The sequence below is a fragment of the Mustela nivalis genome (genome assembly GCF_964662115.1).
Source record: "Mustela nivalis genome assembly, chromosome: 9".
Lineage (NCBI taxonomy): Eukaryota > Metazoa > Chordata > Mammalia > Carnivora > Mustelidae > Mustela > Mustela nivalis.
Genome location: NC_139028.1, coordinates 118,668,261 through 118,696,230, shown reverse-complemented (window position 1 = coordinate 118,696,230; position 27,970 = coordinate 118,668,261). Strand labels below are relative to the sequence as shown.

The 27,970-nt window shown below is 58.3% G+C and overlaps 2 long non-coding RNA genes across 2 annotated transcripts; one reads left to right on the top strand and one right to left on the bottom strand.

The window, feature by feature from the left end:
* Positions 1-1,684: 1,684 nt before the first annotated feature.
* LOC309840588 lies at positions 1,685-12,166 on the top strand. Its single transcript, XR_014298676.1, has 3 exons — positions 1,685-1,852; positions 11,512-11,639; positions 11,879-12,166. It is a non-coding gene; the product is annotated as an uncharacterized lncRNA (long non-coding RNA).
* A 4,654-nt stretch (positions 12,167-16,820) lies between these two features.
* LOC309840589 lies at positions 16,821-27,004 on the bottom strand. Its single transcript, XR_014298677.1, has 2 exons — positions 25,819-27,004; positions 16,821-19,820 (listed from the first exon to the last, which is right to left on the bottom strand). It is a non-coding gene; the product is annotated as an uncharacterized lncRNA (long non-coding RNA).
* Positions 27,005-27,970: the final 966 nt, after the last annotated feature.

Sequence of the window (27,970 nt, the reverse complement as noted above, 5' to 3'; positions counted from 1 at the left end):
GTCAGCTGGTGTGCCCGAGGAGGCGCGTGCTGTGGCCAGGCCCCGGGAGCACACGGCTGGCCCAGCTCTGACTCGCCGGGGAGACGAGCTGCATCCCCACGGAAGGTTGGGGGTCTGCAGGTGTTGAACTCCCCCTGGTGACCCAGGTCCTGGACGGGCCTTGTGGCAGGGGGTGGGGGTGTGTGCTGGGGTGCAGGGACACGGGGGGCCGTCTGTGGGTGACCCGAGATGTTCAAGTGGGTGTCTGGGTTTGGGGTTCCATACGGTGGAGCTGCCTGGGGCTCATTTAGGGCTTTGCCTGTCGGCGCGGAGATGAGGCAGCCCGCCCTTGGGACCTGCCGGCCAGGGAGGCTGTCCGCGTCCTGCGCTCTCTGAGCTCCACTTGGCGACAAGCTGGGGTGTGAATCTGGGAGCGTGAGGATGGAGACCGTCCTGCCCTTTGCAGACCTGCCACCCCAGAAGGATACCAGGGGGCGGATGTGCAGGGCAGTCCGGAGAGCCTCTGTTGGCACAGGCAGAGGAGATAGGAGCCCTGCTCTTGATGGGGCAGTGCAAGGGGTGACTCGTATCAACTTGGCCGGGTCACGGTGCCCAGAGCTTTGGTCCACAACATTTCACATGTTCCCCTGAAGGTATTTTTGGGAGGTGATTCACGTTTCCAGTCAGACATTTGGTAAAGCAGATCACCCTCCACGATATGGGTGGGCCGCATCCAATCAGTTGAAGGCCCTCAGCACCCAGGCTGGGTGGGCCACATCCAATCAGTTGAAGGCCTTCAGAACCCAGGATGAGCACCCCCCTCCCAGGAGGAGGGAATTCTGGCTGCAGATGACCTTGGTCTGGAGCAGCAGTGTGGGCTCTTCCCTGGGTTCCAGCCTGCAGGCCACAGACTCAGCCCTGTGATGGTGAGAGAAACACGTCCTCTTGGTTTTGTTTCTCTGGAGAGCGGGGTTCAGGCGAGCCTTCCTGGGGACGGTGCCCCTGAGATGAGTAGCGAGCCAGGCTGGGGCGGTGACCGGGCTGTGTGTGCAGGGGGAGCCCCCCCACCTGCAGGGGCGGAGGTGACGGGAAGTCTGGTCCACGGTCTCCGGGCAAGGGCCATCAAGAGCAGCGAGTGATGTGGAAGGAGGCAGCGATCAGCTGGCGTTACGGCAGCGGCTGGGGGACTCTTGGGGGGGCAGGTCGGGGTCCACAGTCAAGTGCTAGGAGGTGAGGAAGAGGAGGAGGACAGGGTTCACTGTTGCCCCATCTGGACCTCCTGAAAATAAGGAAGTCAGCCTGGTTGCGGCATGAGTCACCGGAGAAACAGAGCTGCCCGTAGTGGCCCGTGGCCTGCAGCAAGGTACCACGGCATGCGTGACTTCCGACAGCGCCAAGTGTTCTCTCCCAGCTCCCCAGGCCCTAGAATCCGTCTGAAGCCAGCCTCGCTGGGTTGACACGGAGGGGAGGTGTGGCAGGGCTAGTTCCTGCGAATGCGGGGGATGGGGGAGGGGGCCGCATTCCTTGGCTCTGCCTCCACCCTCCCCGCCAGGAGCCTCGCCAGGAGCCTCGCCGGTTCCCTGTGCCGTGACCCTCCCACCGTCCCCTGAGAAGCACCCGCCCAGGTGATGCAAGATAGTCCTGGTCTCAAGGTCATCAACCCCTTTGCCCTGTAAGGTCCTGCGTGCACAGGCTCGGGGTACTGGGACGGAGATGGCTTGGGGGGGCCTTATTCCCTCCACATACGGACACCTGTCAAAATGGGGAACCCCACGGTGCAAGTGGCTCGGTTCGGGGCCCAGAGAGTGACGCTGCTGGCGGGCTGGACCTGTGGGGAGCCGCGTCCCTGAGGTACCTGGACGTGAGGGCCAAGGTCAGAGCTTGGGCAGGGGAGGGACAGTGGTGGGGGTAGGCTGACGGGGGCAGGGTGCTGGTACGGGCACAGGCGTCAAAGGTGCAGGTAAGAGGAGGGACAGAGCCTGAATCCTGGAGCGCCGGCGCCTGAGCGGTCCAGGACGGACCGGGGGCAGGAGGATGGACACTAGAGGGAGGCCGAGCTGAGGGATGGGGCTGGCTCGGGTGGGGGCTGGACTTGGGGGGGGTGGAGCAGGGCTGTGAGAAGGTGGGTCGCGGGGCTGGGCGGGGTGGGGTGGGCGGCTTGCTTGTGGGTGCGGGCTTTGCGAGTGTCAGGAAGAACCTGGCAATGCCTGTGGCTTCCCCTAAGTATCCTTGGCCCCTAAGTGTCCCACAGAACAAAGGTGCGACTTGTGCCCCGGCAGCTGGAGGCTGATGCCCTGGGGGGAGGGGGGCACTGCCCAAACACGGCAGCCGGCCTCACCCTACGGGACCAGAAACTACTTCCAGCAGTTGGCTGCCGCTGACCTCTCTCCGGAGGAGGTCGCGCTGGGCCAGCTGTCCGGTGGGGGGGTGGCCCTCCAGAGATGTCCTTGCAGCAGAGCAGCGGGGGGTGTCCACAGGGGACCACCTGCTGGTGGGTGCACAGGTGGGTGGGGGCCGGAGCCCAGCTCGCTTCCACGGCCGGGAGAACCTGCTCTGCCCCCGCCTGACCGGGAAACAGGCGGGATCACCGCAGCAGCCCTCCGCCCTCTGCCCACGGCCAGCAGGGCCGCCCGCCTCGTTCCCAGGGCTGGCTGTCAACTCCTGCCCGCTCCGGGGGATGCCGGCTCCCCTGCGGCACCCAGCCCTTCCCAGGCAGCCGGACAGACGGGTCTGGGGCTGCAGCGCCCCATCCCTGGGGAGCAGTGACTCAGAAGGGCAGGGAGGGTGGGCGGGGGCAGGTGGCCCCCGTGTCCCGTGAACAATGGCCCAATTCTTCCTCCGTGAACCCCCAGCCGGGACGGGGGCACAATGTTCTGGAGACTGGCCCAGAAGGTCCGTGAGCTGCGGGGGCCGAGAGGATGGGCCCCTGCCACCCTGGTCAGTGCTGGAGGGACAGGGACGCGAACCCCCACCCTGCAGGGGACCCAGGGCTGTCCCACACACTTCCCACCACGGCTGCAGGGGCACACGCGTTCCCACCCCCCACCCCCCTCTGGCAAGAGCTCGGGCAGACCCTCTGCTTCGCTAAGCCTTGGCCTCCCATCTGGGAAATGGGACCGTGACACAGACCGCCCCCAGTGCCAGGCGTGGCCCACCCCCGTGTCCGAACGAGGACGGGGTCCCCCCTTCCCGCCCCACTCTGTGCTTTCTAGCTAATGAAGCTCCTCGTTCCGGCTCCTCCCGGAACACGGGCAGAGGCCCCCGGGGAAGCGCGCCCTGGTGGGAACCGCAATGTGCCCTCCAGCACAGGACGGCCGAGTCAGCGGGACGCCCGTGCGACTGCCCCCGAGGCGATGACCACCCTCGACTGGCCACCTGCACAGACCCCCAGCTTCACCATTATATATATATATAATTCACATTCCATATATGTATTACATATAATATATAATATTATAATATGATATAATATTAATATGTAATATAATATAGTATAGAATATAATATAATCTATATAATCACCCCACGTTCTCCTTACGTAAAACTGCCGGTGTTTTCAGTGCTCCGGAGGGTTTGAGGGGCCGGTCCGCGGTCCTCCCAGGAGGGGCCTCGCGGGAAAGGAGCCCTGTCCTGTGTCGCCGCCGCTCGTCTGTTTGCCTCTGGGTTCCGTGAGGGGCGAGCCGCTGACCCACGCACTTTGGAGGGCCTGGAGCCGGGGGCCTCTGCAGCCCGCATCCCGGCTTCTCGTCCGCGCTGGCCGCAGGCTGAAGGGAGGACGCAGAGCGGGAGAGAAGTGTGGGGACCGCACTCGGGGCTCAGAGGGCTCAGAGGCCCGGGAGGTTGGCATCCAGGGAAGGGAGCGGGGGCGGAAGGGGTTTTGCTGGTGAGAGCAGGCCCCGGAGGGGGCACACCTGGTCGGGGGCGCCGCGAGGGCAGAAGCAGACCCCCTCTCCCCGCCCCTGCCCACCACTCACCGGTCTGCCCTGAGGTTCCCAGGACAGCGGCCCTCCCTAGGGTGTTCTCAGAGGAGACTCAGGCCCTGGACAGAGGCCTCCGGGGGTCCCCGGGGAGCACCTGCTCCTCCCTCTGGCTGGGCTGTAGGGATCCGCCACAGTAGTGCCCTCGGGAAGCCCTGGGGCCCGAGAATCTCCACAGGGGCGGCCACAAAGGGGAGAGGGCCTGCGGCGTCCAGGCGGGGGCTGGGGACGCGCCCTCCCTGCGCGGATGGCCTGGGCCGGGGCAGGGGCGAGAGGGAGGAACGTCTGAGTCGGGAGGGGACTGCGACTTCAGGGACCACGGAGGGAGGGCACAGGGCTCCGGCCGGGGAGAAGGCAAGCCTCCTGACCGCTGGGGACAAGCGTCCTGGCCGAGGGACATGGCAGCAAGCGGGAAGGCCCACAGTGTTGGAGGGGGCAGAGGCCCCCCACCATGGAGCCTGGGGGCCGCCCTGAGGTGCTGGAGCTGCTCCTGGGGCGGCAGGGGTGGTGCCAACCCCAGGGAGGGTGGCGAGGAGGGGACAGAGGAGGGGCAGTGGCAACGGCTCGCTTGTGGTCCCTGGAAGGACGCAGCCCACAGGGATGTGAGCACGAGGCCAGGGACATGGGAGAAGTGTCCCCAGTGAGAGCCCTACAGGGGAAGAGCGAGTCAGAGAGAAGGAGGCAGGTCACCGGGGTGATTGTGGGGTCCCTGGGTGCCTGGCACGGGGCCGCTGGAAAGGCCCTGGGCCCTGCTGACCCTGAGCTCGTGATGAGAGGCCTTCGTGCCGTCGGCTCAGCCGGCAACTTCCTTCCCTTTCCCAGGCGGCGTCTGCTCTCGGGGTGTGTGTTTGGGGGGTGGGGCCGTCGCGGGAGACCAGTCTGGGCCCCAGGGCCCCCTCTGCCCTGCCCGATCCACGGCCGTGTGGCACCGCCTGGGGGAGGCAGCCGGTGCCCTGACCCCAGGGGCCTGTGCCTTTCCGCCGGACAGAGGCTCCCGAGGGCCCTTCACACAGGCCTTGGCCCATGAGCCCGGCGGCTCCCATCTGGGCCTGCAGTTCCCCCGACAGGCCACGGCCTCCTGGGTGGCCCCGCCTGTCCTCCCCCCTGCTGGGCCCTCGGACAGCTGCCCACCCGGCCCCCACCACCGAAGGTCTCAGGACCTGCCCCACAGCACGCAGAGTCCAGCCCTGTACCCCTGGGGGGCAGAGCAAGAGCGCTGCCTCGCCCCGTCCCTGAGCCTCCGTCTGTGCAGCTTGCTCTGCCCCTTCTTGCTGCCTAGTCCCTGTGTCCTTCTGCTGGGCTGACGAGTTCTCCCGACCCCCACTGAGAGATGCTCAGGTCTGGAAGGGTCGGGTATGTGGGTCAGCACCGTTGGGCACCAGGGAGCCCAGCCATTCGGTCCAGCGTGATTCTGGGTGTGTCTGTGCAGGTGTTTCTGGATGAGAGTCACGTGTGGTGGGTGGACTGAGGGAAGCAGATGTGCTGGCCAGAGGGTGGGTGGGCCTTGTCCAATCAGTTGAAGGGTGACTAGGTCAAAAGGCGACCGCCCCTGAGTAAGAGGGAACTCCTGCCTGATGGCTTTTCCCAGCCTTCGGACGGGAACTGCAACACTGGCTCTCCTGGGGCACCGGCTCGGTGACTTGGAGTTCTCGGGACTTGGCAGCCTCTGGAATCATGGGACCCAATTCCTTGTAAGATGGTGGATGGATAGATGGACAGATAGACGGGGAGACAGACATCCTGTTGGTGGTCTCCCTGGAGAATCCTGACTGGCACAGTGCACCGATCCCCAGAACGAGAGCACGTGGCCCCTGGGGCGGAGGAACTTGGCAGGGGAGCCCGAGTGACGACCGTCCCGGATGGCTTCAGAGGGTCCTCGCCGCAGTCCCTAAGGGTCCCAACGAGAGGGAGGCAGGAAGGCCAGAGACAGGGAGAGTCGGAGGACACTGGCCGCTGCCCTGTGTTTGGGGGACAGGGCCACGTGGCACCGAGTGCGGCGCCCCCAGAAGCTGGCCAAGGCTGGGAACGGGCTGTGGCCCGAGCCTGCAGGCGAGCCAGCCCTGGGGCCACCCATTTCAGTCCAGTGAGACCCACGTTGGATTCCCCGCCCCCAGACTGTCCGGGGTGGCTGGAGTGGTGTTGAGCCTGGGCGCCGGCCGAGGGAAGAGGACACAGTCCTGCTTGAGGTGACCCCCTCCCAGCCGGCCCGGGGTTCCCCGTTTCCACAGCGACCGTCCTCATCCGCGGGGCGGCCAGGGTGGCTGGTCGGGCTCCTCGGCCCTCTGGCGTGCTAACCCCTGACTCGTCACGGAGAGACGATGGTGCGCACATGCCCTTGCACAACAGCCAATCCCGTGGTCCCCAGAGAGCGGCCCACGGGACGGGGCGGACACCCAGGCACGGACGAGTCAGGCAGCCCCTCGGCAGCAGAGTCGGGGGTCTTGCCCGGGGAGCCTGCCGCCGAGCCTGAGCCCCACGCCCCCGAGGGGGCCCACGGAGAGAAGCCTGCCCTCCAGTGTCCCCCCAGGCCCCTGACACTGCCAGGCCCCCGCCACACGTCCTGCTGACCTTGCTCGGTCACCAGGCGCAGCCCCGGGGGAGACACGGGGGGGGGCCTCTGGGGTCGGTGCCGGGAGCACCCAGTCCCCGCCAGCGGCAGGTGGCCCCAGGCAGGGGGTGTGACAGCAGCCCGCTCCGCCCTCCTCCTGCCCTCCCCTCCCCCGCAGGCCAGTAACGAAGGGTGAGGCACTGTGGCCTCCGCCTTGTGAAGCCCCCCAGCATCGACCTGCCCCCGCCTCCTCCGGAACCCGCCTCTGCTGTATCCGTGAACCCTCTTCCTGCGGCAGGCGCACAGCTCTCGGACCCTCGTGTAGAAGGTCTGTGCCCGCGTTAGCTCAGAGCCACGTCTGCAAACGCCACGCGTGGGGCTCACACGACAGACGCTCAGTGTCCCTCCGCGCCCCTCACACTGTCCTGGAGGTGAACGCCCAGGATGCAGTTGTGGGCAGGGCAGGGTCCCCCCGAGGGCTCTCTCCTCATGTGCAGACGGGCCTGCTCCCCCTGTGTCCTCACGGGGTCGCCCCTCTCTTCCTGGGTCCTGATCCTCTCTTCCCGTAGGACCCCGGTCACACGAACAGAGCCACCGCAGGGACCCCGCGTCCTCTTAAACACTATAAAGACACCATCTCCACATGTGGTCATGCTCTCAAGTACTGGGGACCAGGACTCCAACACACGAACTTGGGGGACACATCCAGCCGCCCCGGCACCCCCTGCTCCCCACATCCTCGCGCACTTCCCGCGGCACCTGCCCCTCCGTACCCCCACTGCGCGGTGCAGAGCCACAGCTTTCTCCAGTCACACCCAGGGTCCCCAGCTTCCGAGCCCTCTGCGGCCCAGCCCAGGCTGCCAGTCCCCTGTTCTCTGCACCCTGGAGCCCTCAGACTCCTGTGCTGCCTGTAGCAGAGGCACTGGGGGGCTTGTCAGAGGCCATTCCCCTCCCCTGAACACTTGCCCATTGTCCCCAGCGCTCCTGGACGCAGGACCGGGTCTGTGGGGTTCTCCCCCGGCCCCCACACCCCATACCCTTGCCTAGCTCGCCTGCAGACCGTTCCCCGAGCGGCCCTGCAGGCACCAGCGCTGGCACTGGCTTGCCGTCTGTGCCCTCTGTCCTTCTGTCCTGAGGTCCTGCCGCCCGGGCAGAGAAGCCCCCAGCCCCCAACACAGTCTTCAGGGCCCCTGCTGGGGAGCAGTCACGTGCTGCTGCCTCCGAGTTCCCACTGTCCGCGCCTTCATCAGAGGCAGCCTGCTGTGGCCGCCGTGACCTGTGACCGTGCACTCAGGGCCTCGGAACACAAACATGTCACTGCACAATCCCGGGGTCAGAAACCTGGATGGTTCTCACTGGGCCAAACTCCGGGGGGTCACTGGACCGGGCTCCCTTGAGAGGCTCCAGGGACACCCCAGCTCCTTGTCCCTTTTGGCTGCCCGAGGCCCCACATTCCATGGCTCATGGCCCTCTCTGTCTTCAGGGCCAGTCACGGCAGCCAGTCCTGGTCCCGTGGCGTCCCTCCCGCCCTCTGCGAAGGCACAGGTCCCACTCCCCCCCTCCCCCGAGCACCCTGTGATCACAGGGCTCGGCGGGGTAAGCCCGGGTCATCTCCGCGCAGCAGGGCCGGCTGTCGAGCCACCATATTTCCACCCGCAGCCTCGTGTCCCCTCCCCGGGCAGCGGAACCTGGATGCGGTTCCGAGGGTGGGCGCGTGCCCGTCTTCGGGGACACTGTTCTGCCCACCACAATCGCTGTCACGTAGCTTTCCCTGATGACGAGTGTCCCAGCACACGCGTGCGCCACACCTGACCGTCCATTTCGTCATGGACACGTGTGTGGGTGGCCAGGCTTTGTGTGCGCGTGCGCTTGTGACTGCCCTGCGTGGCCACCTGGGACCGCTGGGTCCTATGGGAGGCGGGGGGTTTGTGAAGACGCGTCCAGACCGAGTCTGCAGGACGCATGGGCCCCGCGCGGCCCCGTGCCCTCCCCGAGGGCCTGGTTCCCGTCTGAGCTGCTCCACAGGACTCGCGTGGCCTCTCGCTGCGGGTTTCCTCTGCGTTTCCCGAACGATTTATGAACGTGGGTGTCTTCTCCGGCGCTCCTCGGCCGCTGGAGAATCTCCGTGGAGTGGAGTGTGCCTTCAAGCCTTTCCCCCGGTTCTTTATCGGGGCGTGTTTGTTCTGTTACCGGGCGGGGAGAGCTCTTTCCGTATTCTAGCTACACATCCTTCATTTTTTTGCAAAAACTCTGTGTTTTGCAAATATTTTCTCCCCGCTAGTGGTATGTGTCTGCGATCTTTTGACAGTGTCTTTCAAAGAGAAGTTAAAAAAAAAAAAAACAAAACATTTTTGATGATGTCAAGTGTATGATTTTCTCTACCGTCTTTCCGAGTGCTGTTCGGTAAGTCTCTGCCAGACTCAAGGCCAGCGAGGTTTTCATCGGCGCTTCCTTCCAGAAGCTTCGCGGTGCGGGCCCTGCCCCGAGATCTCTCCTCCCTTTGAATGAAGCCTCGTCGGCTGCGGGAGGTAAGGGTTGCGTCCCGACACCTTCTGTTCACAAGGTAATGGTTGCCCCGTGGATTCGCTGTGGCAGCGTGGCCCAACACCGGCCGGCCAGCGTGGGCGGGTCCGGCTCCGGACGCTGTTCTGACACCACGGTCTGGGCTTGGAGGGCGCTCGGACACGAGGCTCCGCGGCGTGTCTCTGAGGCCCCGGCGTTCCTCTTCTTCATCCTTGTGTTTTTGTATGAAGTCTGGAGTCCGCTTGTTACCTGCTGCGAAACCCCCCAGTTCTCCCGGTTCTGATGCAGATCGGGACTGACCGTGAGTCCCGCGGGGCCCTCCTGTCCCTGACCCTCGGGGAATTGGGAAGGCTTCACTCCCCTTGTCCAGCCTTACGGTTCTCAGAGAACACGTCTCAGACAGCGTCTCGCAAACGTGCCTGCCGGCGTGTTCTATTGTTTATTCTTCCGTCAAAGGCATTTTGAAACCTCGGTCTCCGAACGCGTGTGCGTAGGGTCAGAAATACAGGTGAAGTGTGCGGGCGACCTCCTGCGCTACCACCTGTGAGACTCATGGGCGGGCTCCTGCACCTCAGACATCTTGCAGGGTCTCAGCAAAGCCGCGTGTGTCCTCCTCAGTAAGGGAGGCAGCATCTACTTCCCTTCTGTTCGGATGCGCTGTTTTCCTTTCCCGGCTGGCGCTGGCGAAGCCTCAGGTGCCCTGTGGGAAAGCAGGGGTGGGGTCAGGCATCCGCTGGCTCTCCACTGCCTCCCCCTGCGCTCAGGACAACATCAGTGGGGCTTTTTCCTACACTCCTGCCATCAGGGTGTGGGACTTCCCTGTTATGCGCTGTCTTCTGGGAACGAGGAATTGAGGGCAAGTCTTTCTAAAATGCTTTTTCTGGGGGTGCCTGGGTGGCTCAGTGGGTTAAGCCTCTGCTTTCTGCTCAGGTCATGGTCTCAGGGTTCTGGGATCGAGCCCCGAATCGGGCTCTCTGCTCAGCGGGGAACCTGCTTCCTCCTCTCTCTCTGCCTGCCTCTCTGCCTACTTGTGATCTCTGTCTGCCAAATAAATAAATAAAATCTTTAAAACAAATAAATAAAATAAAATGCGCTTTTGGAGCTGATCACATGCTTTTTCTTCTTTTAGTCTGTTTGTTAATATGATGAGCTAAATTCACTAATTTTCAAACGTTAAAATAACCTGCCATTCCCGGGAGAAGCCCCACTTGGCCACGTATTATCCGTTTTATGCATTTTGGGATTTGATTTGCTAAATGTTTGTTAACAATTTTTGCATTTCTCTTTGTGGTGTTTCTTATCTGTGCCCGGTTATGGGATTGGAGCGTTGCTGGCCTCAGAGAATGAGCAGAAAACGCTTCGTCCTCTCCAAACCTTCGTACACGAAGACGTCGCTCCTGGACGCCGTGAGGCTTTTCTCAGCAGCAATCTCCATTTCCGCCGCTGGCTGGAGGTTGGTGGGCCTCCTCGGGCGGGCTGCGGGGTCTGTCGCCTCGGCAGGAAGGCGGCCACCACCCTCCCTCCTCTGCGCTGCTTTAGCCGCGTCTGCAGTGCGGGCCACTGTCCTGCTCCCGACGCAGATGGCCGGGGTCCTGCCCCTGCTGTTTTCGGATCAGTTTGTTTGATTTCTAAAAAGATGGCGTTGGCTTCACCGATTTTCTGTCCCGTGCACTTCTGCTCTCGTGACGCTTGCTCCCTCCCTTTCTTCTGCCGACCAGAAGTTTCTTTTTTCTTTTTTTCTGGTTTCTTCAAGTGGAGGCTGAGGTCATTGATTTGGGACCTCGCTTTTCACGTGACGTAGCCAAATCTGATGAATTTTTTAAAAAACAATTTATTTTTCGAAGTCCGGTGCAGTTAACAAACGGTGTTTATTAGCCTCGGGTGTGCAACTTCTCCGCGCCGCGCCGGTCACACCCTCATTTCTGCCCCCAGCCCCTCCTGTCTCTGGTTTCTTTGCTCGTTTTGATTCTAGATTCTTAGATAAGGGTGAGATCACACGGTAGTTCCTCTCTCTGACTTAGTTCCCCCAGTGCTACACCCTCTAGGTCCGGCCACAAGGTCATTTTCAGGCATTTCCCTGTTGTGTTCCCATTTTCACTCTTTTCGAAACACTCTCATTTTCCTTTTGAGTTCTCTGACGCACGTCGCTTAATTTCTATATTGTTTTCGTTTCTGTTGCTGCATGAGCAAGTACACATGTGGCGGTTTCCAGCGACACCCCCTGCTCGTCACCGGTGCCAGGGGCCAGGACCTGGCCGGGCGGTGCTGAAACCAGGGGACCGGCGGCCGGCTCCCTGTCTGGAGCCAGGGTCCTCTCGGCTCATGCCTGTGGCTGGCCGAACTCAGGCCCCTGCAGCTGGAGGACTGACGTCCGAGCGTCCCAGCCCACGGCCAGCGGGGCGTCACTCCCAGGTCCCCTCAGCCCCTCTCAGGCCTGCGGTCCTCCTCCCTGCGGTGACCGAGCTCCTCTCTCTCCTGCTTCAGATCTCTAACTGGGATGCTCTGATGAGGTCGGGCCCCACCCCTGAAAAAATCTCCCTATCTTGAAGTCAGCGGAACAGTCACCTTCATGGCAGACGCCGAGCTCCCTTCGTCCGGTTGACGTGAAGCAGGTGAGGCCAGGGGGAAAGGCCGGGCGTCCGTCTGGGAATTCGGCTCACAGCACACGGATTTGGGGATTTTTCACCTACTGTTCTCTTTGACGTTTGGAATTCAGTTCTGTGGTGGCCTTGCTCTGTACGATTTGAATCCTTTTAGAAGTACTAAGAACAGTTTCATGGCCCCAAATATGGTTTCCCTCGGTAAACGCTTCATGTATAGTTGAAAAGACTGTGAATTCGGCTGTTTTCAGGGTCGTTGATTGGATCGGCGGCGCCATTGGACTCTCCGCGGCCTTCCTGCCTTTCTAATTCCTTCTCTCCATGTCCGACAGAGACTTGCTGAAATCCTCCCAGATTGTGGATTTGGGGGCACCTGGGTGGCTCAGTAGGTCAAGTGATGGCCTTTGGCTCAGGTCATGATCCTGGGGTCCTGGGATTAAGCCTCAGGACAGGCTCGTTGGGGAGTTTGCTTGTGCACAAGGGTGCGCCGGCTTTTGAATAAATAAATAAATAAATAAATAAAATCTTTAGAAAAGTAATTGTGGAGTTGTCTATTTCTCCTTCCAGTGACAACAATTTTTCTGTGTTGTAAAGCACTCTCATTAGGTGTGCTAACCCAATTGTTCCATTCTCTTGATGAACTGACCCACTCATCATTATGAAATGACCTTTTCATGCCTGGGAGTCTACTTTGCTCAAAATGTACTTTGTCTGAAGTTTTGTTTTTTAATTTTTTAAAAGATTTTATTTGAAAGAGAGAGAGCGAGAGAGAGCATGAGCAAGGGGGAAGGGCGGAGGGGGAAAGAGAAGGAGGGAGAAGCTCAGGCTCTCTGTGCTGAGCAGGGAGCCCCACGAGGGGCCTGATCTTGTGGCCTTGAGATCGTGACCTGAGCTGAACCCAAGAGTTAGATGCTTAACCGACAAAGCCACCCAGATGCCCCTGCATGAAGTTAATGTGAGCAGCTTTTTTCTTTTGATGAGTGTTACCATAGTATATCTATTCCTATCCATTTACTTTTAACCTATTCATGTCTTCAGGTTTAAGCAACTTTATTAAATGTCGCGAATATCTGAGACTTGCTTTCTTAAAAAAAAAAATCCAATCTGACAATTTCTGCCTTTTTAATTGGGATTTTAGATCATTTACGTTTAATGTGATTATTGATACGGTTGGATCTAAGTCCATCGTCTTGCTCTTGGCTTTCTCTTTGCCCCCTAGGTTCTCGTTTCTTTTATTTTCTCTCCTTTTTCTTCTTCCAATTGAGTATTTTAATGATTCCACTCTTCCTTTGACGGTTTGTTAGCTGTAACTCTTTGTTTTGTTATTTTGCTCATCAGCTCAGGACTTACACTGTGGCTCTTTAACTTAGCACTCTACACCTCCAAGCAATAGTACGCTACTTCATGCATGGTGTGCAGAGCCCATAACAGCTCATTCTACTCACCTTGCCTTCCTGGCCTTAGTGCTAGGGTTGTCGTACTTCTTACTTAGATCACATTATAAACCTCGCAACACACTATTGTAATTTTTACTTTTTTTAAAAAGATTTTATTTATTTATTTGACAGACAGAGATCACAAGTAGGCAGAGAGGCAGGTGGGTGGTGGGGAGAAGCGGGCTCCCTGCTCAGCAGAGAGCCCGATGCGGGGCTTGATCCCAGGACCCTGAGATCATGACCTGAGCCGAAGGCAGAAGCTTAACCCACTGAGCCATGCAGGTGCCCTCGTAATTTTTTACTTTGAATAGCAAATCATCTTTTAAAGACATTTTTCTTTTCTTTTTAATTTTTTTTTTAATTTTACTTATTTGAGAGAGAAAGAGAGACCACAAGCAGGGGGAGCCACAGAGGGAGAGGGAGAAGCAGACTCTCCCCTGAGCAGAGAGCCCGATGTGGGGCTCAGTCCCAGGAGCCTGAGATCGTGACCTGAGCTGAAGGCAGAGGCTTAACCCATTGAGCCACCCAGGGGCCCCACCTACTCATTTTATATTTTAGTTTATTTTCTTTGTGGGTGTCACAGGGCTAGCTCACTAACCTGCCAGTATTCTCGTTTGCTGTTACTTTTGTCTCAGACTAAAATGTCCTTTCTTCCACCTCCAAAGAGAGACCTTTGGGTCTTTTCATGTCTTTCCTGTCACTTCCACATGTTTATGTTTACACCTTTATGCTCCTGAACCGATTGAGCACAAGCACGGTAAGTGTGGGAATAGCCCGGGTACAAATTCTTTCACTTTGCCATCGACGTCTGTTTCTAGAGATTGATTTTTTCCTCCTGATATCCTCCTGCCTGTTTGCATTCTGGTAGTTCTTGATTTGATGCCAGGTCTTGTGAGTTTTAGATGTTGGGTGCTGGGTCGTCCTGCGCTCTCACAAACAGTCATGAGCTTTCTTCTGGGATACCATTGTGTTCGGTCCTCTTGGATCCCAGTCAAAAGCCTCGTTAGTCAGAACCAGAGTGGCCTTAGTTTAGAGCTAATTCTGCTCTGCCATTGAGGTGGGACCTTTCTGGATGCTCCACCCAGGTTCCTGCTGACCAGGGTGTTGACGCTGCTGCTCTGGCCGGGGAGGCACTAGCCGTTCCCCGCGCCGTGAGCGCCGAGGACGGTTCTTCCCTCGTTGCTGCATGGTTTCCCCAAGTACCGCAACAATCGCCGCTGAGAACTTGGTCGCCCTCCTTCCGGGCTTTGCCATGTACGCTCCGGGGCTCGTGACCCCCCTCGACTCCGGTGGCCGGGCTCCACCGGGGCCCCCAGCACTCCCATGGCCTGAAAGCTCTTTCCAGGCAGGTGGGTGGTGCAACCCTCGCTCTCACCCGTCGGTTTCCTCTCTCAAGGACCCCTGCCCTGTAACTGGCACGCATCCAATGCCCAAGACACATTTTCCCCTTATTTTTAGAAATTTTTGTTTGTTTCAGGATAGAGGGTGAACCTGGTCCCTGCCACTTTGTCTCAGCAGGGACAGTCTCCCTGATGGGCGGTTGCTCTGTTTCTGTTCTCATTTTTATTACCTTAGAAGGGTCTGACATGTAGGCCACAACTATTTCTAGAGCAGTGAAGCCAGTTTTTGCTGGGGTCTGGGTTGGGTTCTAATTGAGACTTGCATCAAGAGAACACACAGAGATGAGATTTTGTAGATTAAACGAGGAAAATTGTTCCGGGAGATGATGGTGTGTTTCCGATAAGCAGGAAGGGGACACCCGGCGCTCCCTTTGTGCTAGCCTACTGGTGGCCAGCCCTTGAAGCATGTCCTGCCTTCCGGGCCCCAAGTTCACCTCCTGATGTACACCCCCCAACATAAACCCAGGGCACTCTTGACCCACAGGAACACAAGCATGAGGGGGTCACATCTCTGCCTTTGGGCACTAGATCTGAATTAGTCTGAGAACCAGAGCAGGACTTCAAGGGCCCCTGCTCTCGGCGGGGGGGGGGGGGGCTGAGAGCTAGAAGCAGAACTGACCCGGTCACAGTGACCCTCCTGTCTCCGGAATGTCCCTCAATACGGACACTAGACTTACAGACAAAAGGAGCGGAGGCGCCAGCGAGGCCCAGCACGGGTGGTGAAGGGCTCCTAGCAGCCCCTGCTCAGACACCTGGAGGGAACTAAGGCACCGATCCCGATTCCTGCCCCGATAGAATCCGTGTGCTTCGAGTGCAAGCGGCTTTTGCTGATGGACGCAGAGTGGGGTAGGAAGCGGGGTGGGGGGCGGGGGCTAGGGTGCGTGGTCCGAGCCCCGAGGGAACAGCGCTGCCTTTTGCCCGCCGGGCACAGGAGAGGAAGTGGGTTAGGAAGACAGCAGGCTCGCGGGCCGCACGCAGGCCGCGGAGCCGAGCGTGGGATTCAGGAGTTCAGGCCGGAGGTCTGCACTGAGGGTCTGTGGACACGCGGAGTTGAAGGCCACGGGGACCCGGTCGGCTCCCTGGCGACGCAGCACAGCCCAAGGAGAGACGGCGTGCACGCCGAGTCATGAGGCATTTCGAACTGGGGGAAGGAGGAGCGTCGCCGCCAGCGGCAGCGGCCCACGGCTTCCCCGCAGCAGAGGGGGAGCGCGAGTCCCCTGCGCAGAAACAAACCCCAGACCGACGGTTTCCCGGTGGAGAGGGGACCCCGGTGAGGGCCCTGCTCGCGGCGGGCGGCGGCGGCAGAGGCCAGCGGGAGCGAGTCGCCTGGAGGCCGAGGGTCGGGTCCCCATCCTGGCTGGGCCAGCTGTGACCTCTGGGACCCTGCGAAGGTCACGAGCCTCAGGGCTTCCCTTTCCTCAGCTGCGGGTCGGAACAAAGGCAGAGTCACCTCCCAGAAGGGACGGCCGGGCACAGACGCGGCACTACGTGTGAGTCAGTCATTGTCCCCCTCATCGTGGCTCTGGGTTTGTGGCTTTAGCGTCTCGGGGTGGGGGGGGGGCAGCCTTTCCAAGTGCAATGCTAAAACCCAGAAACCAGAACCCGGGGAGACTCCTGAATGTGGTCACGTACATTTGTTCTTTCATGTTTCATTCGGTTAGAAATCGTGAAGTGTTTCATGAGGTAAAGCCCTGAAGAGGCGAGTCAGAAGGGACCGGCAGACGCCGCGCGAGTCCCGCTCACGGAAGCTTCGTTTCCCTGACACATGCGGGTCTCCTATAAATCCTCTCTTTAACGAGAATCCGATGGAAACGTTGACAACCGAGATAAGCAAACATCCCGAGGAGAGGAAATACGGTTGGCCTAAGTATTTGCACACTATAAAAGACAGGTGGACGAGAGCGCGAGATAGCCTCGGTTTCTCATCAGACGAGAACAAAGCGAAACAAAGCCTTTAACGTGCGCGCGGGTCTGGTAAACCGGCAGGAAGTCCCGGGGCTTTGCTGAAGGGTCTGCAAAGCAAAACAACTTCTGCAAAGACAATTTGACAAAATGCAGTGAGTTTCAGGCAATACCTAACCTTTGACACAGTTTGCATTCCGCGATTTGTCACGCACACATCTTGCACACGTGCAGGCAGAGTGTGGACGTCGGTGCAGGACCGTGCGTGTGAGCGGGACCCGCCAGACCAAGTGTGCAGGAACACCGCGCCACCAACACCACGTGGCCTCAGTTGAAGAATGAAGACGGTCCCTGTATATACTCTGGGGAATGATCTCTGGGACATTTGTTAAGCAAAATCCGAAACTATGGCACAGAAAGGTATCGTATGCATAAAGAAGAGGGATCCCATAATATTTTTAAATGTTCCTTTATTGTACGGGATATCTCAGGATGGACACTAATGCATCTGGGGACACAGGCATCTTCTAGGGGGAAGGGGGTGTGGAGAGGGGGAGAGGGGAAATTGTCCACCGAGAGTTTTGGCCGTAAACCCCTCTGAGTTTAGAGCCATGTGAACATATTAGTTAGTCAAAAACAATAAATTGAATTCTAAATGTGTTCCCAAAAACTCCATTAACAGGAAAAGAAGGAAAACCATTCGATCATCTAACAGGCTGTGAAAATATTTCGTTATAAAATTCAACATCTGATTGTTATTTTTTTTCAAAAGATTTTATTTATTTATTTGACAGACAGAGATCCCAAGTAGGCAGAGAGGCAGGCAGAGAGAGAGGAGGGAAGCAGGCTTCCTGCTGAGCAGAGAGCCCGATGCGGGGCTTGATCCCAGGACCCTGAGATCATGACCTGAGCCGTAAGGCAGAGGCTTTAACCCACTGAGCCACCCAGGCACTCTGATACTATTTTTTTTTAATGAATATCATAGCCAATCAGAAACCAAAGGGAATTTCTTTGAGTTGATAACAATTAGCTACCAGGAATCTAAGGCGAATACTATATGGTGAAATGTTAAGTGTCCCTTTTCAAACCGAGAATATACCAAGAACACGTGCGGCCCCCCCTGCGCTCGAGCGCGGCGGAGAGCCTGGCCAGCCTAGAGACTAACCAAACCGACAAGGAAGAGAGGACGGGAGAAGGATGTGAAAGGAAGAACGTTCTGGTCATTCTCAGATGATGTCACTACTAAAACCTGGAGAATCTACAGGAAGTAAAAAGAAATTTAGCAACGCTCCTGGGTAAAAAGATGAGCCGACAAAACCACAAAAACGAAATGCCTTTGTACAACGTATCAGAACGTACACTTAAAAATGACACACGCCATTTACAATAGTAACAAGAACGTTCCTGACAAACACATTTATGACATTCGTGGGGATAATTATAAACAATGTGTCAAACGACCGAAAGGAAACTGAGTAGCGGAGGGACAGAGCTCTGCGCTAGGACGGCTTGACCCTCTGGGCTTGACCCTCTGCAGACTCATCTGTAACCCGCCTAATGCTGTTCGGCTTCGGGACAGTTTCCCGCGAGGCTAGAGAAGCTGGTTCTAAAATTTATAAGAAAGAGCAGCGTTGTCCCAAGTACCTTGTACTTAGTAACAGGAGAGAGACAGAGGCGGAGAGAGTGTGGGATTGGGATTGGGACCTGCTCCCTGATTCTCTTTCCTCCTTACAGTGCGTCCTACGTCAGAATTCACGTCTTCCAAGCTACAGGTACGCTTGGGTTTTATTGCTCTTTAATTGGTTTAATGTTCTTTTTCTGGGAGCTCGTCCATTCAAATACAACTTCAAATTACTTTGTACGCAGTTTTGACGGCGTTCTGTCCTTCTGAAAAATTCCGGGTGCGCCCGTGTTTGTCTCCTCCTCACGGCGACGAGGCAGGACCCCAGCGCCCCCACCCCCGGCTTCCCCGTCATCTCTCTCCCTCTGTCCATTTCTCTCTCCATCTCTCTCTCTCTCTGTCTCTCTCGGGCCTTGTGAGCACTTCTAATACGTCTTTGTTTTCAATGTCATCAACTCCTACAGCATTTTTGAAAATGCGTTTCTCTCAAATTCTGGGAGGGTGCTTATTCCTGTCTTCTCCTTCCCATGCACCACGACCACCCCTCTGACGGCAGCCCGGAGTGCTCTCCAGGGGAGAGATCTTGGTTGTCAGAGCCCAGCGCCGGCCAGGACCGAGGCTCTGCTCCCTAGTGTTTCCTGTTATCATAACTGCTCTGTGCCAAGCTCGAGCTAATTTCCATCATGAGTTTCTGTCTGCTCTCCGGCTATTTTAGAATGTCTATTTATTTCAGGCTCAAAAATGCATCTTAGATGCTCCGCTGTTTAATTTTCTAACTTCCTTGTCATATCATCAGAGGCTGGGGTCAAGGAGATGAAATTCACAGAGACAGCTGCGACGGACTCGGGGGGCTCACCTGTCCCCTGTTGTCACAAACACATGGCTGTGGGCCAGGGTGATTCTCTAACTGTCGGATACAGGGAACTGCTTCGGTCTGTTAGATGGGGCTTGTCAACTGTGTCGCTGAGTCCTTCGTGCAGCTGGGGCTCCGGGAACGGTGAGTAGCTTGAATCAGACCAGCTCTCCACAGACGACACACGTCATCTTTCCACCTTCCTCAAGGAACCTGGCAGAACCACAAGCAGGCGGAAGCCTGATGGGATTCAAGGCAAGGACAAGCTGGGGGCTCTGATCCTGAAGGTCTCCAGCCCCTGCAGCCGGGCGGCCCCAGTGCCAACAGCAGGCTCCGTCCTGGTGGGCTCAAGGGTCAGAGGGCAGAGTTCGGGGAGAGGGAAGGTAGGAAAGAGCCACAGAGATGGGAACAACCTGCATCGCCTCCCCCGGACCCAGGGTTCCTGACCCCCTGACCCAAGCGTGTGCAGCAGGAAAGCCAGGAGCCCGGATGAGCCGGGAGCTCTCAGAAGAGGCTCACCAGAGCGTCACCAGAGCCTGGAGTCTGTGCCCCAGCAAAGCAGGGGTCTGGTACGCACCTCGGGCATTCATCACAACCCCAGAAGGGCCATGGCCTCAGAGCACAGACTGTGCCCCAAGACGAAGTCTCAGGACAAAGCAAGGTGTGAGTCAAAGGCTTTGCCTGTTCCAGAAGCGTGGGCAGTAAGTAAAGGGTCTGCTCCAACGAAAGCCGTGCTAGAACACCGAGGGCTGCTTGGTCCCCGCAGACTTGACAGATGAGCAGAAGCGGACCCACTCCTCACAGCCCACAGACTACTTGTATTCAGCTGAGACAGAAGAGATCATTGAATGTCCCTAAAACTACTGGAATTGAAACTTATTTTACGAAGCCAATATTGTCTCGATATCAAACCAAAGACGGTGCAAATCCGTTTCAAAACCTTCAGAAGGTGTAAGTCTTCTAGAATTTTTTTATTTGGACCTAAATGGAAATTAGAAAAAAAAAATTAAAAATACGTAGAAAAGTCTCCAGATATTTGATATTTACCCCCAACCGCAAAATAGGACTTATAAGGGAAATTAGAAAACATGGGAGTTAAAGAAAAATGAAAATAAAAACACACCATCATGGGGTGCGGTTGCTGTTTATAAGGAAATGATTCGCTTAGAGGAACTATTTTAGCAAAGAACAGGATTTAAAATACATTCCCACCTAACCGACTTCAGTAAGAAAGTCAGCACGGAGAGCAGATGCCAGTGCAGTACAAGCCACAGAAGTAATAGAGGAAATTAGCAAGGCGCGCAGAGTCCCGGCCAGCGTGACCGAGTGACCGAGGGGAAGGACGCACAGCTCGGGGCCGCCTGCTGCTGGCGGCCCACGGGGACGGCGCCGAGCTCATGGCCTGAGAAGGTCCTTAAGGCCCCCGCGGGGCAGAGGGCGGACTGTTGGCAGCAGCGGGATCACATCTCCCCCCAGGTGGGTGGGCTTGCTGGAAGCCCCTTACCATGTACCAGGGTGTCCTAAGTTGGGGAGGTGGGGTGCTCCGCTGGGGTGCAAAGCCCTGGCACCCAGGAGCCTGGGTCCGCGGGGGAGGAGGAGGGCGAAGTCTGAAGAAAATAAAGACTGAAGGACGTGGAGGGACCGATGCGCTTTGGGGGTTAGGGTGCGGTTGGTGAGAGGGGCCGCCTCACCGCAGGGCGCCGGGCGGCAGAGGCAGCGGGGAGCACGGGGAACCCGGGTGAGGCCCGAAGCAGCCCTTGTCTTCATCAGCAAATGCTGTAGACGGTCCCAGGAACTTCGGCGTGGGAGTGGACAGCACCCCGAGGTTCGTCCGCGGGCACCCACGGAGCCGGCCGCCCACCCTGCGGCCCGTGGGCGCGTCTCGACTCGGCGGCATCAGGCCCGCGGGGGAAGGCTGTTTCCCACCAAGGCCGCACCACATCGCGCCCGCAGCAGCCGGGCTCCAGGGCTGGCGCTGCCCCACCCCCTCCTCCTTCCCGACTGTAACCGCCCGGTCAGGTGCCACGTGTTCCTCCCTGAGGCTCCGACCTGCTGAGGGCGTGAGCTTGCTGGCCATGCTTGCGTCCTCTGCGGAGAAACGTCCAGGACAAGTTCAAGTTTCATCTGCACTCCCTGATCGCTCGTGGGGAGAAGAGCTTCTTCATGCCTTTCCCGCCGTCTGAGTTCCGCGCTGGCCCAGGGCTTGCCCTTTCCCCCGCGCCTCTGTTCGGTTTGCTTCCTGGCTTCCTCACCGACTCGGTGAACCGCGTCTTTGCTATTCAAGGGGTTCCAAACCCATTGTCCAGTGTGTGGCTTTTCCTTGAACCTGTTTTTATGACGCCTTTTGACGAAGGGACCCTGCAGAGGTCACTAGATTGAACCGCGGTAAAATACGTCAATTCTACTTGCCTTTCAGGTTCAGTCTCAGAGATCTTTTCCTGCCTTAGGTCATGAAAACACTCTCCTATGGTCTCTTTTAAATGTTTGCGACACGGGTGCACACGAGGGCCACGCACATTTCCTTCCGGCCGCGCGGAGACCCGCTTGTCCCTGCACCACCGTCTCCGGTGCCTGGGCTGTGGCCGCGTGGCCCCATGTCCCCTGTTCAAACAGTATGGCCTGGCCTCTGCAGTCCCCCCGACCTCATCAGTCACCCCGCATGCAACTCCCGTGCAGTCCTCGTTGCGACAGCTCCGTGCGATCTCACGGCCGCTTGGGGACGTCCTGACGCCCTCCGCTCCCACAGGGCCTTGCCCCTCCGTCCCTTTCTGTTGCTGCCCAGATTGCAGAGTTGGTTTATCAGTTCCCACCAAACACAGGTGCGAATTTTGATCCAACCTGCCTTTAGTCTTTTTGGGGAAGAGCGGGCATCTCTAGGGCATGGAGGACGCAAACAATAGAGGTGCCTCCATCCGGCCGCACGTCCCTCCGACCGTCGCGATGAACACGGCGCGGTGGAGGACACGGCCCGCTGCCCGCGCTCAGGCCGAGTCACAGTCCCCGTCCCCGCACGCCGCAGCCTCTCCTTGCTTACCAGTAGCCGCTCACCACGGAGGGGGGGTGATTCTGGTACTCCCCGCGCTGCGTTTGCTGCGACCCTGGTGAGCACGTCACACCCACCGCACCGGAGCAGGTCATCACGTGCGGACGTTCCCGCGGTGAGGAGCGCACGGCGAGGAGTCCCGGGACCCACAGAGGCGCACGGCCGGAAGGTCGCGAGCAAGCACGCGGGCCCCAGGCGGGGACGTGCGGCGAGCATGCGCGCGTGCAGTGACAGGGCTGCACACCCGCTGTCCCGCGTGCACACAGCGCCCGCCTGCGAGTGTCTCCGACTATTTTACTTGCAATTTGCCTCTCCCCATCTGCCGATAGGCCCCTTTTCGTGTAACTATTGGAGACTTAGAAATGCAGTTTTGTGCGGAGCGGGTTTCGGTCACTTGCCGACGTCGGGTCGACCCGCCCGCTGGCTCCTCGCGGAGCTCCAGGAGCCCCTTTGCTCGGGGCAGCAGCGGCTGTGCAGCGGCGCGTTCTCTTCTCACTGCGCGCCGGGCCGCTCCTCGTCAGCCGGATCGGGGTAAGGTCAGCGCAGTCCCGCGCACAGACCTGCGGTGTGCGGCGCCCAGCGGCCCACAGGCACCTGGCGGAAGCTCGACTGCCCTCGGGCATGAAGCCTCCCCGCCCCTCCACGGCGCCCACTCGGGTCGCTCCGCGGTTGTCACGCCGGGCCGCCTGCCCCCACGCTCCCACGGGTCCGTCCCCAGCCGCCCCATCCGAGTTCCGTCAACAGGAAGTGTAAACGACTTTCGTTTGCTCTGAATTTCGCAGATGCTAATTTTCACCTGGCTTCGTGCACCCCGAATAACGACCCCTGGTGTCGGTAGGCACTGCGGCCCGTGATCGGTGGTCAGCACTGGAATTGGGGCGGCACAGTTTGTTCCATCAACAGCCCGGGAACATCTGCGTTGTTTCCCAGGTCCGGCCGCTGGGACTCAGCTGCCCTGCCTGTCCGCGGAGGAGGTCAGGAGGACGCGTGTGGACGCATTTCTCCTGTAAGTTTCTAGATATGCGGCCACGGGAGAGGCGAGTGTGTGACCTCACGGAGAAGGCAAGACCGCTTTCCCGTCTGGGTGTACCGGTCGTGAGTTATTTACTCACTGATTTTCCCCAGCCGCGTCCCGTGTGACATTTTCAGAAGCAGAAAACACGGGTACAGAATGTCCTGGTTGAACTTCTGGAGCTTCTTAGGCAGAGCTTTCCTCCTGCGCACCAAGCTGCAGACACTGAAAGCGTGTGGTTGGCTCACGTGCGACACACCCCGCACACGGTCCTTACATGGAACCTGCCCACCGGCCCAGCGTGTCTCTACGCCCGCGCGGCGTCCATTCCTCCCTCCCAGCCTGTCCCAAAGCGACACCCGGTCTTCTCCGTGTGCACCGCGGAGGTTCTCGCTGATGTTTTCTCGTGTCCTTGAGGACCATCTGGTGTCTCCTGGTGCAGCTCTGTGGCCGGTAAGTCCTCCCAACCTTCATCCGGAAGCTCTGAGGTCACTCCCAGTTTCGAAGGCTGCTTTCGCCGGGCGCAGCATTCTGGTTGGAGACGTCCTTCCCGTGTCTTCTGGCCTCCATGGTTCAGGTGAGTAGTTGCACGGAGTCTGCACCGTTGGCCCCACGATGCCCTGTATCATTAGATATGATTTTCTTTGTATATATCCTGACTGACATTCACTGACCTTGAACTTCAAAGTCAATGTTTTTCTGTCCGATTGGTGACATTTTCACCCATTTTCCTTTGGCTTTCTCATCTCTTTTCTCTTGAGGATTCCAACGACACTCACACCGGACTGTTCGACGTGTTCTGATGCGTCTTTCTCTCTCCCGACCGTCGTTGCTGGTCTGTCTCTGGCTGGACGGACTCGTCCTCTGTCGTCGTGTAACTGCCAGTAAGGCCATTCGGGAACTAATTCCTTCCAGGTCATGGTTCTTTTGAGTTCTAGAATTTCCACGTGGTCCTTTCCAGTCTTAATCCCTCTTTGGTATTTTCCTTACGTCCTTGTATCAAGACCCCACTTCCCGTCGTGACCGTATTTGTGATAGTTGCTCCAAGTGTGTAAATCCGAAATCTGACTCATTCTGGACTCTATTCCCATTAGCTGCTCTTTTTATGGACCCTGGGTCAAATTTAAAGTTAGAAAATTTTGAATTTGAGGTCCTGCCTGCCCGAACAATTTTACCGTATACGAGCCTGCTACAGTTGGCGCGAGACGGTTCAACTCCGTTTCTGTGGCGCTGGCTCCGTTGGGTCCCCATCCACGTGAGGTCCGACTGCTCGTTCGGGGTCTGGCTCATTTAACGGAGCGTAACGTCCAGGCTCATCCGTCTGGCCACGAGCAGAAGGACTGTCTGCCTTTTCACAGCTAAATAGTATTCGACTGTGTCCCCGTATCACGTGTTCTTTCTCCATTCAGCCGCCAGTGGACGGTTGGGTTGTTTCCCTGTCTCGGCGGTCGCGGGTAACGCGGCCGTGAAGGTGGACGTGCAGATCTCTCCAACATCCTGTTTTTGTTTCCTTTGGGAAAGTACCCGGAAGTAGAACGGGGATCACGTGGTATTTCTATCTTTAAATTCTTTGAGGACCCTGCGTGCTGGCTTCCGCAGTGGCTGCACCAGCTTGCACCCCCCACCCCCGAGGTGCGCGAGGCTCCGTTTCCGCACGCCCTGCCCACACGCTGTTCATCGTCTGTGCTCTAGCCGCTCTCCCAGGGGCCGTGAGTCTCAGCACGGCCACGCTGTGAACCTCCTGGGGGCGAATGACGTCCGGGAGACTTGCATCACCCGCTGGCCATCTTCATGCTCCCTTTGGAGGAACGTTCACTCAGGTCCTCGTCCATTCTGAAATCACGTCCTGCGTTTTCTTGGCGTTGAGTTTTTGCTGTATTTTTAAAGGATACTTTCCGGGAGTATAGGATTCTGGGCCAGGAGATTTTGCTTCAGTCTTTGATGAGATCCCTGCATTTTTGTGGGGTTTGTTCGTGTTTCTGTTTGTTCGCGTCCCTGTTGCTCCCATGCTGGTGATCGGCCTTTTTCAGTCGGCCTCTTGAAGGTTTTCTCTGTCGTCGGTAATTGTAATATGTCTACCTGCCACGGTTTGCTCCTTTCTTTCTTTCCTTTTTTTTGACTTTGTAGGGCTTCCTCAGTCTCTGGTCGGGTGCCGAGGTCCGTTTTGCAGAGTCTCGGCCGCCGCCCCTTCGACCGTTGCCTGGACTCGTCCGCGCGCTTGCACGTTCGACGTCCATCACGTCCCATGTCCGTCCCGTCCAGCTCTTCTGCTCTTTTCTGTGCGTCTTACAGCCATTTCGTCTTTCTTCGACTGTATGAATTCCCACTGAAGCTGCGTCTAACTGCTGTTGGGTCCGTCCAACCACCACTGAGCGGTCTGCGCTCTCTAATTCTAGAAATCCCATTAGAGCCTTTTTCACAACTTCTCCTTTTCTGCTGAATGTCTCCCCTGGTTCCTTAATGTTCTTGAATCTCACAACCTGAGAGTTATCAGTCATATTAGAGACCCCTCCAGCGTCTGCTCTCTCGCGGGTCCATTCCGACGGTTCTTCCTCGGCAGGTGGACCCCACAATCGGGAGACGAGGGGCTCTGGGGACAGCCCCACCTCCGGAGGGGATTTTCCTCTGCAACTGCTGGCGACCGAACTAAAGACGATCCCTTTCGTTCAAGCAAGGGCTGAACCGGCGCCCCGTGAGACCGACTCGGGGCGGTCTGCTTCGGCGCATCTCCGTCCCTGCGGGTGACTCTCCAGGGTCCCAACCCAAACCTGCGCTTCTCACTGGGGTCTCTGAGATGCACCTGTCCCTCCCGCCGGGGGCGACAACTCACAGTCCTCCTCAACTTCTCAACGTTCCAGCTGCGGACACCGCCGTCGGAACGCGGAGTCTCCCGAAGCAAAAACGTGGTCCCAGAGTCGACTCACCTGCTTCATCTTCCCTCTTTGGCTCTGGCTTGGACAGATAAATGAATGTGATGAGCCTCCGGTGTCTTGCAAAGGTCATGGAGGGCGTCCCCACCGCCCCCACCGCCAGTTTTTCTAGTTGTTCTCAGCAGCAGAGTTGGTCAGAACGATTTACGTGGCCATTTCCAGATGCCGAGTTCCTCCTTTATTATTATTATTATTTTTAAAATCCTCTGCAGACCGCCCTTGTTTCTGGAAAGCCCAGCTGTCACGTTCGAAAGGGTCATAGTTCCCACGTGTGGCTGTTTTGCGTGGGGAGTACTTACGCCGGCTGTTCTGCATTTTGTTAGGGTAAATGTTTCAGGCGCCGCAGGCTCTGGCGGACCAGCGAGTGAGCCTCAGCCCCATCCAGAAGGTTCCGCCAGGCTCGCTGGTTTAGGGCCTTGCGGGTGGGAAGCAGGGAGGGCCCCTCCCTGCAGGTTCAGGACAGAAACCCCCGCCCCCGAGCCCAGTGGGCCTGTCGGCAGCATTCGGCCCCTTGTAGGCACAGGACCGAGGGCACCTGTTTGCCGGCCGGCTGTGAGTGGGGGGGCCTCTCTCAGCCTTGGGGAGGGGCTCCCCCCACCCGCAGTCGTGTCCGGTCTCTCACCACGAACTACTCTGACGTCCTCTCTGGCACCGGCTGACGAACAACTCTCTGCCGTTAGAGGTCTCGTGGGAGTAGCCTGAGTCCACCTGGGGAATCTCTATTTTTAAGTCGAACTGATTGGCAGCCTAACCATGTTTGCAAAATCCTTTTTGCCAAATAACAGAACACCAGCATAGTAATGATTTTGTGTGTGTGTGGGGGGGGGTATTCACAGTTCTGGGAATTAGGGCAGGAAATCTAGGCAGTGCGGCCAGGGGTGGGGGAGGGATCTTAGGGCTCAGCCCACTGCTGCCACTGTACTGCGGAAGAAGCCACAGATAACGTGTGAACAAATGTGCGGGGGCCCTATTCCAATAAAACTTTATTTACAAAACCAGTGGTGAGCAGGATCTGGCCAACGGCTGCTCTGCCTCGCTGACTCCTGGTCCCAAAAGTGTCACCAGCAGCTGCTAAAACCATGAGAACCCGTGATGGGGGACCTGAGCACAGGCGGCTCTACCTGGCCACACCGCGCCCACGGACAGTGGAGGGGACACACCAGCCCTCAAGTGCCTTCCACCTCTGAAGCAGTCTTGCCGAAAAACTTGACCTCAAACCCAACGGGCCTAATGAGAAACACAGAGTGTGGAAAGACATCCATGAAGTCTGGGACGCTAGAAACTCTGTAAGACCCGCGAGCTTGTTCCTTCAACAAATTAATGCCAAGAATGACGGGGGGGGGCTTATTGACCAAAAGGGGGGCCCAGAGACAGAGCAGCTGTGCCCACGCGAGTTCTGCGGGGGTCTAGATGTAAAGCCTCCCTAACCCAGCCGGTGGCCACGCGGGAAAGTGTGATGACGTGTCTGCGGGCAGGATGGTGTGATTCGGGGCTTGCCTGAAAGTCCCCTGGACAGTGAGTCGAGGGGTATAGCTGGGACCAGACTGGCCGCTAGAGGACAGTGGCTGAGTCGGGGTGAGGGTCCTCATGTCGGTGCTCTGGTCTGTGTGCGAGATTCTCTAGCTGCAGCCAATGGTCTTAGCGGGCCGGCCGGGGGTGGGGTTGTGGCAGCGCCGGGAGTATTGGGGAAGCCAGGCCCACCCTGTTAGAGGAGCCCACGGGAACAAGGGTCAGTGTCGGGGCCGGGAGCTCCCCTGGACCACCAAGTGTTTTTGAGTCTCGGGGACCCCTTCCATCCATATTTGCCCAAGCTGTTCCCACCCTAGGGATGTCCACGGGCTCCTGAAGCTAGTGACCAGCACTGGGGCCTGTGCGGTGGGCCTCTCGGCCCCTCACTGGCTGCGGGCGCCATGGCAGTCCCTGCTCCGCCCGGTGCTGGGGTCCGGGGCAGGCTCACCGCCCGCAGCCTCTCTCTTCTGGGAATGGCCTGGATGCTTGTGGGACCTTGTCGCATCGCACCTGAGTCACCCTGGGCACAAAGCCCCAGCCCAGCCTGGGTCAGAGCCCGGCCTGTGGGCAGAGCTGCTGTGGCCCGTGGATGCCAGCTCCCACGTCCCCCATCCCATGGTGTCCTCTGCAAGGGCAG